Here is a 13924-nt window from a genome sequence, read left to right on the forward strand (position 1 = left end):
TAAACGGCCTTGCCCCTTCCTACATTTCTGATCTAATAACAGCTCCCCCTACCACCAGGACACTCAGATCCTCCACTCTCAAACTCATTGCAGTCCCCCCTTCAAACCTGAAAACCAAAGGTGATCGGGCTTTCTCTGTAGCCGGTCCCACACTTTGGAATAATCTCCCAATCCACATCAAGGTTAGCCCCACCCTGGAGATTTTTAAATCTAACCTGAAAACACACCTTTTCAGTCTGGCTTTTAATACAGTGTGAATTTTAGTGTTTATTGTTGTTCATTGTTTTAGTTTTCTTGATTATTTAGTTTGCTTGTATTACATGTTTTGTTATTGCACTGTGATAGACTACGGTCTACCTATTCTGGAAAGCACTTTGGGTCAACTGCTGTTGTTTTTAAATGTGCTATATAAATAAAATTGACTTGACTTGACTAATCAAAAAGTATGTGTCATTGTTTTGTCATGCAGGGTAGGCTTATGCTATGGACTGGTTGTGGGCTCATTGAGGCAGTCTGGAAGCCCCATTTTCTAGGCCTGTGGTTCTCAAACATTTTCAAGTCAAGGACCCCCAAATTGACACATATTAGCCTGTGGACCCCCATTTAAAAAGATATGCCAGAGACCCCCATAAGAGAAGATTTGTACGGCTCTAGCAGTGATTCTCAAACATTTCAATTTCAAGGACCCCCAGTTTGACATGCATTAGCCTACGGGTCCCCATTAAATGGGGCCCATATTTATCTCGAGGACCCCAATTTATATTGTAAAATGAATGTTAATTTAACTCTAAGAGTGTACAAATTGGTCAATTTGGTTCCATTTGTACAATCTGAGTTACAGACTCATATGGGGCCATTTGGTTCCTTAATCCTTGATTGATTGATTGATTGAAATATGTATTAACAGTTTGCAGAATTACAGTACATTTCAAGCACAAACTCAATACAAAGACTGTTAACTGTGAGTGGACAACCCAATTAAGCATTACACTTGTTTACAAGAGGGTCCACCTTGTTCAATTCATCAAAACATTTAGAGACGTACAAATAGACACTTCTATATAGTCAAAGAACAGAACAGGAATTCATCATAAAGGAGGTAAAAAGGGAAAATAAACATATACAGTGACTAACTATCAATCATTTAGCTGGGGACCCCCTGGAACTCCCTCAAGGACACCTGGAGCTGCCGGTCCCCAGACTCCACCTTGAGAACTAGGTTCTAAGTTCTAGAGTTCTAGGTCTAGGAAGCATTGAGGGGGGCACTTGATGCTATGAGGATTTAGACCACTAGGTAGCATTATTGGCTTAAAGGGATATTTCACTTTCAAAAAAACTTTTGGTAATTTTAACGTCTACTCAGGCGTATGTGAACACCCCTGGCAGTTCTTAAGTTGCTTGATTCAGTAATTAGATATTTGATATTCATTTTAACTACTATTTTGGTAAATAACCTCCTGCTGCCCTGCAGCTTCAGTTGCCCAGCTCCTCACAAAATTAAAAATAGTTATTCAAAATAAATGAAAACAGTAAATGACAATCCAGTAAATGACAGCCCCCTCACATATTATAAGGACATTATCAGTCAACAGAAAATAGGTTGGGTGTTTTCGATGAATCTATCATGGTTAAAATGGAGTTTTAAGTTATAATGGGTTTGTATAGGAAGGGGGTGGGGCAGCTAAAATGAATATCACATATCTAAATACTGACTGAAGCAACTTAAAAACTGCCAGGGGTGTTCGTGTACGTTTTTTAAAAAGTGAAATATCCCTTTAACTTGACCAGATAGTCACAGACACCAACTATTTATTGATTACCGGTATTTGCAAAGATAAGCACAGGAAACTACAGTTCAATACAAGGTCTGCTAATAGGATTAAACACCGAAGAAAGCACTATGGCTTGTTTCCATTGGGGTCCTTTCCTTTGTACTCAATTCATCAAAAACATTTAATGATTTAAACGGATAGTACAATGTTATGTAGTAGTACCTATCACTAATTGATGTTGCACATATTCAACATGTTTATATGCCTCTAACAGGGGAGACTAGAGATATTGTAACATCTCAAATTGCACCACTTTGACCACTTTCTGTCTGCCAAAAGCCAAACTGATGTATCTTACTTTTCGTGATGTTTTTCCTAGTTTATTTTTATTTTATTTCTTATTTTTATTTTATTTTTTGTTGCCAAGACTCCTATTTGAGGCATTAAAGTAAATCATTTTCATCTCCAGTTTCTCATACTGTCTTAACTTTAATGTCTAGATCTGTTTAGGTTTGATGATCATTCTGTTGTCTAACATTTGATATCTCTGTCATAATGTTAGATTTATTGTTTTGAGCCTGCAGGGTAGCCTGTGGGCAATTGTAACGCTGTGTTACAATTTACACCAGTGTCCCGTACTACAGGGGTCTGCAACCTTTTCGAAATGAAGTGGCATGTTTGTATTTTCTAGATACGTCAGTGTAGCATAAATTGAATTACGCCACATGAATAAATCCAACAGATTTTGATTGTCCATGAATATTTCCCCTTTCCCTGTCTTTTTAAACAGTTCTTTCACATTGTTATAATGATCATTAGACTCAAGAGCAATAATCTACCTATATCTCCCAGACTCCAACCCCATGCAGTCAGAGTTCAGTTCAGAGGTTTAATGAATGTAGAATTATATGTGCAGGATGTCATTTACATACACATGTGTGAGGGACTTCATTTATTTGACTACATTTTTTTAAATATTTTATTTTAAACCAGAAGTCATCTCTCTCTCACACATATGCCAGTAGTGTGCCAGTGATCACCCTCCTTTGTGCCAATGTTGGCACCGGTGCCAAATGTTGCCTATACCCTACCCCAGGGGTTCTCAACCCGTGGGTCGCGACCCCTCGGGGGGTCGCCAAATAATTTTAGGGGGTCCCCAAATTATAAAAAAAAAAAAAAAGATTTTTTTTTAAATTTTATTTTCACGATCTTTCAAAAATAGCAGACCTACAAGCTCGTAGCGCGCCACTCGGTGGCGCGCTATGAGCTTGTAGATCTGCTATTTTTCAATAGCTAAATTATAACATAATGCTTAAAACACCAAAAGGGGTTCCCGCCCAAAATGGGTTAAGGTTATTGTAGCAGTCAATTTATATTGGGGAGGGGGCGGGGCGGGGGTCCCGAGACATTGCCAAAGCATTTCCAGGGGTCCCCGGCCAAAAACGTTGAGAACCCCTGCCCTACCCCTGCCCTACTAAGTTGAGGAAACCTTTATTTATTGATAAACACAGCTGGTCTGTTTGTGCTGTGGTGTTCATATACTGTTGATGGAAAATAAAAATAAATGGCTTGTGCATGAGCTATAAAGTGTGCATTAACAACGTATTACTGATGTAAATGTCTTTGAGCAGTAGATCTGTTTTGGGATAGGTTTTAAATCAATGTCCAATCATCTTTGAGAGAAATGGCATCTATGTTCTAAAATAAATTACAAACAAATAGATCTTGCTTCGTCATTAAATTCAACCTTTATTTGTCACATACAGCTCTTAAAAACACAGAAGTAAAAACAGAAGTGATATGTATTTCAGTCAAATCCATATAGATAGATCTTTATTGTGGTCTGTATGTACTGTTTGTACCTGGCAACATTTCAGAACTATCTCTTGTAAGAGGGCATGTACTGTTCGTACCTGGCAACATTTCAGAACTATCTCTTGTAAGAGAGCATGTACTGTTTGTACCTGGCAACATTTCAGTAAATTACTTAGTGATGACGTATTCGATATTTCTAAATAATTGGTTACTGATTATTAACTGAATTATAGATCATTTTATAAGAACAAATCAGATGCATTGTGCATGATTCAACTTTTCATGGTTTATATTGTTTAATTGTTTTCAAATGTTCTAGTATAAAAAAATAACTTGGGGGAAACTATTGCAAAAAAAAAAATCATGATATTGAATTGCAACAATCGCTGAATCGCAGAACCGCAATATAATTAAGAATCGCAATATGAATCAAAACGGCACCCTATAGGTATCGAGATCGTGTCAAAATCGGGAAGTAAGTGAATCGTGCCACCCCTAGGAGACTCCAACATGTGCAGCTCAGAGGTGAGAGGTTTGATTTGACTAGATTTCAGGCAGGTTGGCATGCATGGTCTGAATAAGGGCCGATTCATACTCCTATTTTACCGCTGTTTCGGCACTGTAGTGGCGAAATGATTTCGGCTCGTCAGAAATTTTCAGTAGCACCGAAGAGCCGACTTTAGGACGGTGGCTGTGTGTGAAGGCCTATTCATACTCCACTTTTAGGTGATAAGGTGACCACCGAAACGGTGGCTATATTAAAAACAGATGTGAGCGGTGAGTCGCTTATCACTGCTGTGTGACGTCATGTTGTAGTCTGTTTTCAGTGGTCACCTTATCACCTAAAACTGGAGTATGTATGAATAGGCCTTTAGTTTCATAGGCTATACGCCTGCACCATCTGAAGGTTGGCGTTACAAACACTGGCACCATACATGTAGAGTGGCATAGCCTGAGGGGCAGGGACACCCACGCAGGGTCAAGAGCTGACCAGAGGCCTGACCAGAACCTCTGTCTGTACAACGGAGCTTAGCATTTCTTAGAATCCAGCTTGACTCCTATATCATCTTGCTGCTGCCAAGGGTTGAGTTACATTAGGCCCAGCTGTTTGAATGTGTAAAGTGATAGCTGGTGTTAAGTAGCCACTGGTGGGCTGGAACCCATTACTGATGTCATTGACTCGCATAGCGTTCATGCCAGCTGCATGCATTGGTTGGTGAGACATGGCTCACACACTCCTCTTTGCATTGGGCAAGGGAGAAGCTTGGACCAGTGTTGATTCTGTTTGACTAAAACTACGACGAAATGTTTTTAGTCAACTACCTTTTTTCACTAAAACTAAATAAGAACTAAGCTATTATGACTAAAATTTGACTAAATATATTGACAATTTTGTCAACAAATACAAACTAATTTTATGTTTGGTTGTGCTGCTCGGGTGTTGTGCTCTGAAAATAGCAGATCTACAAGCTCTACAAGCTCATGCTGCGACAGTGGTGGCCTCCTTTATAGGAGAAGGGATGACACAAAACGACAACCATTGGAGCAAACATCCATCATCACTTTAACTGCTTATCTGTGATTTCAAAATGGGGCTCTATTGTGCTATTAGTTTAGGGACTTAAAACCTTTTCAATACCTAATTTCTTTTTTTTAAATAAATACATTAAAGTACCAGGAAATGACGCAGTTGTATACCAGCGTGCGGCAAGCTAAACAAACCCCTTGAAAAGTAATGTCCACTCATGACTCTAATTAACATTACCTTACCATTAGAGTGAGGAAGGCACTTGCATGGAGGGACACTGAACGGCATGGCCAGCGTATGGAACTCCATAGCCTACTCCAATTACTTCAGGACCTGGCTAAGATATGTATGCACTTCATTTAGCGGAGAATATCTCAACTGTTCTTGGCTAATATGACCACTGCGAACAACTTAGGAACTGTGAAAAAATCTCTATCCCCGGAAATACCCGGAAATGACCAGACAGCTACTTTATGGCTCTATCTTCTAAAATGTTTGTGCGACAGATTTCCTGAGATGCTCAAAATGTTCAGAATACTCATGTTTGAATACTCAATAGACCATATGCACACGGCGGTCATCTTTCCACAAGTTAATGGCAGGGTGGAAACTAGCCGCAATTTGCCAATGACTGCCCATACATCTAAACAGACAAAGTCCTATCTAATTGTATTAAATTATGTCAAACTCACTAAAATTGTAGCTGTACGAAAAGCTTGAATGATGCTCTTTCTATCTGCAAAGTGTTTGTTTCATAACAATCCACCATAGACATGTTATGAGCTACTTTATGTCAAGAAATTCCTTGCAGGTGATTGTTGGAAGTGCTCCCTTTCAGTAATGCAGCATCCTGCTGCCTCCTGCATTATTCAAAACAGGTGGTACACAGGGCTGAGTGATTAATCAACGAGCGCTTCCAAACTCCAATACTTAGAAAAAATCACACCCGTGTGAACTGAGTGGTGCAAGGTCTTATATAGCCTGATCAGCTGTGGTCTGACGTAATGTCAGTGACCATGGTAACCATGCTCACCTGTGCACGGACACGTACGTACACAGGTACACAAACATACAGACAAAGCTGGTTGTTGGAGTGGTTTGCACCACTCAAAAAAAATCACCTGCAAGGAATATCTTGACATAAAGTAGCTCATAACATGTCTACCGTGGACTTTTATGAAACAAACACTTTGCAGATAGAAAGAGATAATTAAAGCTTTTCGTACAGCTGCAATGTTGGGTGGGTTTGACATAATTAAATACAATTAGAGGACTTTGTCTGTTTAGATGTATGGGCAGTCATTGGCAAATTGTGGCTAGTTTCCACCCTGCCATTAACTTATGGAAAGATGACCGCCGTGTGCATATGGTCTATTGAGCATTCAAACATGAGTATTCTGAACATTTTGAGCATCTCAGAACATCTGTAGCTCCAACGGTTTAGAAGATAGAGGCATGTTTTAAGTGGCGGTTATTTTTAAAAGGGCGTGGTCATTTTTCGGTATTTCGCCCCGGATAGAGAATTTTTCACAGTTCCTAAGTTGTTCGCAGCGGTTATATTAGCCAAGAACAGTTGAGATATTCTCCGCTAAATGAAGTGCATACATATCTTAGCCAGGTCCTGGAGTAAATCTCCCCCGTCAACTCAAACTCAGCTTCTTCTAGGCAACGGTAGAGTCTGTTCTCCTGGCTATCCAGCAGTGAATGCTCGACCCTGATAGCCTGGCTAATAAGCCAGACTCAAATCACACTGTCGTGGGGTATTTGAGTCTGGAGATGCTGTGTATGGATCTTGTTTCCCGGGGGGCAATTTCTCTTTGACGCAATTGGTCAGAGCTACTGTCAGTCAAAGGTCTCAAGCATTGAACGTCACTGTACCAAAGCCCGCCCATATTTCATACCGTGTCCCGATTGGCCACACCAGTTCTCTGGTGTAGGAAATGGGCGTACAATTGAGCCTCTCCAGACCGTAATCTGCCAGACTCATAGCGAGGGTTCACTGATGTTTCATGCGGGGAAGAATCAAACCTATTTAGGTTCATCTTACGGTGGACATGTTTGCCTGAAAAGAAATCTTTGAAATGTTTCATAGTTTTAGAAATATAGTGCTTTCAAATTTGAGAAATGTATAATGGGGCTCAATGGCAGCTCTATGGCACGTCAAAAAATTCTTTCACCTAGAAACTCTATTCACACATTTTATAATTCAGCTTACTGTGGAGACACATGCTGGAACGTTTTACTTTGAAATGATTTGTAGTTTCTGAGTTATTTAACTTAAACGCCCAATGCATTCTCAATGGCAATAGCACAAACTTTGGCATGCTACTAGTCCTACAATGTAGGACTTTCCCTGGACCTTCTAGCCGCTAGAAGGTCCAGGGAAAGGCCTACATACTCTCCAAGAGTTGGGAAAGAACATATCAAGAGAGTGGAGTGGTAGGCCCTTGGATTCACCAGTGGATGCAATGTACCCCACTTTGAGGTGTCACGTCTTAGGCCTAGATTTAGGGTAGGATTGAACCAGTCGCACTGTAGCCATACAAAAGCATAGGGTTCCCAGATTGTAAAATGTTGTTCCTCCATCTTGGGAGAGTATGTAGGCCTTTCACTGGACCTCCTAGCCACTAAGATGACCACAGGCCCACCACTTAAAGACCACATGTTAGGGTGCCCAAATCTGAAGTTAGGTGGTCAAATGAACTGAAACTGAAGCAATTCAGTAAAGGTCAACGCTTCCTCATGGGGTCATTTTAGGGCCTAGGACCTCCAGTAAAGGGTAAAATACTCTTCTTGGTTGTGGGAACAACATATCCAACGATGAGGACCCCATGCCCAAAGATGTCCCCCTTGCAACTGTTTCAACTTTGGTTCAGCCTACATGTAAAAGTGCCCAAAGCTGAAGGGCAGAGCTTCAACTTCAGCTACCCAGTACCCAAGGTTGAAGCCCTTCAACTTTGGGCAGATCTACAAGCTCGTAGTGCGGCACCGAGTGCCACGCTACGAGCTTGTAGATCTGCTATTTTTCAGTGGGGTACATTTAATCACTGGTCGTCTGGTCCTGGGTCAATCCAAGGGCCTACCACTCCACTCTCTTGATATGTTGTTCCTCAACTCTTGGAGAGTTTAGGCCTTTTACTGGAGGTCCCAGCCCCTAAAATGACCCCAGGAGGAAGTTTTGGCCTTTCCTGAATTGCTTCAGTTTTTTTTTTTTTTTTAAATGTTTTTTTATCCCACAATTTTGTAACCCATTTTTCACCCCTGTGTCAATTATCTAATGTGATCCTGGGCTCTACACACCCTCCGCCAACCTAGTCCCCATATATGGGGGACATGGGGAGAGCAACGGACTTGAACTCATGCTTCCTTCATGCCTGAGTGTCCAAGTTGCTCCTTTACACCTGACAGGGGGGAGTTTCCCTGGTTGGACGTACCACGTGGAAGGAACACGTTATTCCAACCAGTTCCTTTCCCCTCCATCAGGAGCCCTGGCTGGCCAGGGGGAGGCGGTTTAGAGACCAGGATTACTGCATGTTTTTTGTGAGGGTACCTACCCTAGGGGACACGGGGAGAACATGCAAACTCCACACAGAAAGGCCCTTTCGCCAACCCCGCCTCGGGTATGGGCACTGATGACGCGGAGGAGGAAACACGCCGCCAGCACCCACAGCGTCCCGAGCGGGAATCGAACCCAGGACCTTCTAGCTGTGAGGCGACAGCACTACCAACTGTGCCACCGTGCCCCGAATTGCTTCAGTTTGAGTTCATTTGAGCACCTAAATTCAGATTTGGGCGCCGTAGCATGTGGTTTTTAAGTGGTGGGCCTCGGGTCATCCTAGGGGCTAGAACAGGGGTGCCCACACATTTATGACGTGAGATCTACTTTCAAAATGACCAGCTCAACAAGATCTACCCACTGAAAAAATAATAACCATTGCTGAAAATAGTTTCAATATATAATGTGGTTACGCCTTTTTATTGTATTTGTTGCCCTTTCTTTTTGTGTGTTTTAACCTTGATGTGTTGTGTAATATGTGATGTTTTGCGCATTGTGTTTATATTTTGTGCAATGTGTAGGCTATGTTTTTCTCTTGCTGTACAGCACTTTGGTCAGCCATTGGCTGTTTATGTGCTTCATAAATATAATTGACTTGACTTGACTCCTTTTAGGTTCACTTTTCAGACAACCAGCTATAACTAAGCTCGATCCTACACATGCCCCATGGACTTAGGACACGCCTCCTCCCTTTGTTTAATTCCAAAGTCTCTAAGGACTCACTGGTTTAAAACAGGAGGCTAGCAAACATCAAGAACAAACATATTTTCAAAAGGAGACAACGATTCAGCTGCCACCATGGTGAGTTTTGTTTTGCATTTGTCATGTTAGTTAGTGTATATTGAAACATAACTACAGATGGTTTAAACTCTAGAATATACATTCATTGATTGTATAGTCTACCTACATAAAGCTACACAATTTTGAACATATTTTATTTTTTATTTTTGAGTGGTGCAACCATAGGGTGCAGCCTCTCCAATGCCCAGCTTTGTCCGTCCCTGGTGGTGTCCCTGTGTCCCTATGTTTAGGGTACAAACAGGGGGCGCTGTTGTTTGCTCATCTGATTTAAAAATAGACCATTTTGATTGATTGATTGAATACTTTACAGTTACAATACGTTATGCTACGAACTTACGTTTGTTACGGTACGGTTTGCAAAAAAGGCATGGTGGCACAGACAGACCTATACAAAAGAATGTTAAAAAGATTTCCATTGTTTTTGAGTGGTGCAACCATAGGGTGCAGCCTCTCCAATGCCCAGCTTTGTCCGTCCCTGGTGGTGTCCCTGTGTCCCTGTGTTTAGGGTACCAACAGGGTACCACTCACTTCAGATTGGTCTGATTTTTCAGTATAACATTAGGTAAAGGAAGCAATTCATTAAAGCCGGCATATTCAATCTTACTCTGTATTGTTCTTTTTCCCTTGAAGAAACACTTGGCTGTAGCCTTACTGTTGTGTGCCCTGCCTTCAGTGATTCATACTGCCTGTTATGTTAAGGGAATCAAGCCAGGTACAGGTAAAAGCCAACAGAACAGTAACAAAGTAAAACATCACACACACACACACGCACGCACGCACGCACGCACTCACGCACGCACGCACGCACGCACGCACGCACGCACGCACGCACACACATACAGAGTGAAAGTGTGTGTGTGTGTGTGTGTAAACTCGCATTTATTATGTAACCATAGATATGACTCATTGTGTCGATGATACTGATGGCACATGGCATGCAGTCGGATCCAGCTGGAAGAACAGTCTGTGCAGGAACTGTCACTGCGGTGGATGCTGTGACGCGTGAGTACCAGTGGTGGAAAAAGTACTAGTAGTAACTAAAGTTTTCAAATAATTGCAGTGGAGTAAAAGTACAATATTTGCCTCTGAGATGTTGGAATTACTCATGTTAAGTACAAATACCACAAAATTGTACTTAAGTACAGTAATTAAGCAAATGTACTTAGTTACTTTCCACACTGCTAACCAGCAATCATCAATATGTGCGAAACATGGGGTGTTGTGCAATGTAAATTTCTCCACCAGGTGTACTGGACCAAGGTTAGGTTGGCCAGGATTTATGATGATGTACATTACATTACATTACAGTCATTTAGCAGACGCTTTTATCCAAAGCGACTTACAATAAGTGTATTCAACATAGGTAGGGAACAAAAACTACTAATCACCAGAAGTCTTTAGTGCATTTTCTGCAAAAACAAGCAACCAAGAGTATACCTAGCGCTAAGGTAAAAGTGCAATATATCAGCTACCTATTTCCTTAACCAGATGAGACAAAATAGCTAAATCAAATGAGCATGAGCTAAAACAATTAAGTGTATCGACTAAACAAGATCCAATAAACAATACAACAATAGAAAACAAGCGTTCGTACAACTAGTTAACAACAAGTAGGTCAGGCAGAGAGGAAGGGTAGTGTTTCCTGAAGAGGTGGGTTTTCAACCTGCGGCGAAATATGGGCAGTGACTCTGCTGTCCTAACATCAGTGGGGAGTTCATTCCACCACTGTGGGGCCAGAACAGAAAAGAGTCGTGACCGTGTGGATCGGCCAGAAGGACCCTTGAGTGACGAGGCAATCAGTCGCCCCGAGGTGGCAGACCGAAGTGGTCGGGCAGGGGTGTAGGCATCGACCATAGCCCGGAGGTAGGAAGGAGCTGTTCCTTTCACTGCCCTATAGGCTAACACCAGGGTTTTGAACTGGATGCGGGCCGCTACGGGGAGCCAGTGTAGAGAACGGAGAAGGATGGTTGTGTGGGAGAACTTGGGGCGGTTGAACACCAGACGAGCCGCAGCTTTCTGAACAAGCTCCAGAGGTCTGATGGCAGATGCCGGAGCACCAGCAAGGAGGGAGTTGCAGTAGTCCAGGCGGGAGATGACGAGAGCCTGGATGAGCACCTGGGCTGCCTTCTCCGTGAGGAAGGGGCGAATCCTCCTGATGTTGTAGAGGAGGAATCTGCAGGACCTTGTCACTGATGCGATGTTTGCCGAGAACGTCAGTTGATCGTCCAGGGTCACACACATGTAGATCCACCGTGCGATAGATTTGCCATCAGGCTCCAGCTAATCTTGTTCATATGTTCAAGGTTCATTGGTCATCCAAATTTGATACTATTTCGGATGTATTACAGTTGCCCATAGATCCATCCCCTATTATTTCCTTATTTGGTGTTCTTCCTGAAACCACCCCCCCCCCCCAGCAAGCCAAATTACGTCATGATAACGTAATGATGACGTCCTCCAGTGACTCCGGTGACGTTCAGGACAAGGCCAGATCACAGCCCATATGGGGATGATCTTTACGTCATTTCCAGGACGTCTTCACCAGATTAAATAATATAGTTTATTCTGGGCCAGATCTGACTAGTTATGATGGCCTCGATCAGACTCTCTCTGATTCATCCAGGGACGTCCGTCTTAGTGGGTAAAATTTATGTTGGTTGAAATCAGGTGATATTCTGGGCCAGATCTGACTAGTCTTGGTTTGACTTGATCTGGCCCCAATCGAGACGTCACTGATTCGTCCAGGTCCTGACCGTGCTTGCTGGGCCTGCCTAAATATCAATCAGACCTTGTCGCTTTTATGACTCTTCTGGCAAGACGTAACTTATTCTGATCCACTGGAAAAAGAACATACCATCCCTCACATTCACATCTCTGATACAGTACTATACTGTAATATACAGTATACAGTAATATAAATGTAATATACACTGCGTGGGTCCATCTCCAAATTCGCCTTACACTCGTACCCCCGACTGAACCTGATTAGCTGTTACCTGACTAGTCTGCCTGTATTGCCTGGATGATGTTTGTGACCATGAGATGATTTCTATATTGATTGTATTGGAGATTTTATTTCTTCTTCTTCTTGCGTGTGTGTTGTGTGTTGTTGGTTTTTTGTATTTTTTTGTTTTTGTTACTCTGTGTATCCTTCTCAGCCTGTGTTTATGTTTATTATAAAAAATATATAAAATGTAATAAACAGAACGTTAAAAAAAAGGTTTATTGATGAACTTTTGAAGTCAGAACAGAAGCCATTGCCTTTTCTAATGTTCACTCTGTGATTGCAGGTATTCACAACCCAGGAAATTTCCGGATGACTGTGTGGCAGAGATGGATTGGAAAGCGTGTGTCTACAGAGTGCACAAGAAGGATGACCCCTCTGTAGAATGCCCAATTTATGCAGCCGTGGGGTAGTAATATCACTACTGTCTGTCAAACTTACATTGTCTGAAATCCTATGTTCTTCCTCAAACTCTATTATCTTCTTTTTTTTCTTTTTTTTCTTTTCTCTTTCATGGTTCATCATGGTCTCTTTCACCCGGTACCAATTGCCTAAGCCTAAAGCCTAAGCTGTAATCCTGGGTGCTATACTCTCCCTCTGCCAACCTAGGGAGAGCCCCGAACTGAGCTCCTTCAACGCGTGAGGATTGAGCAATCAATCTCTCTTATGAGACGTTTATTTCCAATGACATTATTATCAAGCTATATTTGCCTATAGTCTTTTGTAGACTTTTCTTTTTCTCAGTAAATTTTCCATGTCTGTGCAAATTCTCAGTAAAGAGGATGAAGACACAAATAAAGTCCATAGCCCTATATGCCGTACTGAATGTCTTCTGTGAAACAATGTATGTTGTCATTGTCATATGTCATACCCCGAGAAAACACCTCAAAGCTCTACTTTGAATGTTTTTACATTCAGTGGCCTGGCCTCCTCAAAGCCCCACACACCTGCTGCATAAAACAAAATGGAAGAAACCATGGTGTCATAAAGCTTGTAGCAAAACGGTATAATATTTTCAAAAAAGTGTACAGTATTTGTTAAAATGTCATTTTTACGTGGGCATGCCTGGTGCGTGGTGATGGGTGGTGATCCACCTGAACTGAAGCCGCACCCACAGCTGTAGTTAAAGGGGGAGGGGTTAGGGAAGGGGCTGATAGTGTGATGTCACTATATTACTGTTTATTTCAAGAAAAAAGTCCTGAAATTGTAACTTTACTGTCATCTGGGACCCTCCTCCCCTGCCCCACCACTACCTGGGGGTCCCGACCCACAGGTTGACAACCACCTCATTAGTGCACCTAATTTAGATGAGCTGCATAGGGCCAGCTCCCATATCTGGGGGCCAGACTGAACTGGATCATTGATTGAACCCGGATGTTATGTGTCTGCCATTACTATTGTCCTGTATTTGTTGTTACTGGCAAAGCTGCATGTGTATGCCCATTGCC

The 13924-nt window shown here is 42.1% G+C and overlaps 1 long non-coding RNA gene across 1 annotated transcript; it reads left to right on the forward strand.

Moving 5' to 3' along the window:
* Window positions 1-9329: 9329 nt before the first annotated feature.
* LOC306916742 lies at window positions 9330-12789 on the forward strand. Its single transcript, XR_013789021.1, has 4 exons — window positions 9330-9472; window positions 10103-10190; window positions 10369-10474; window positions 12763-12789. It is a non-coding gene; the product is annotated as an uncharacterized lncRNA (long non-coding RNA).
* Window positions 12790-13924: the final 1135 nt, after the last annotated feature.

This window comes from Electrona antarctica (assembly GCF_951216825.1).
Source record: "Electrona antarctica genome assembly, chromosome: 2".
NCBI lineage: Eukaryota > Metazoa > Chordata > Actinopteri > Myctophiformes > Myctophidae > Electrona > Electrona antarctica.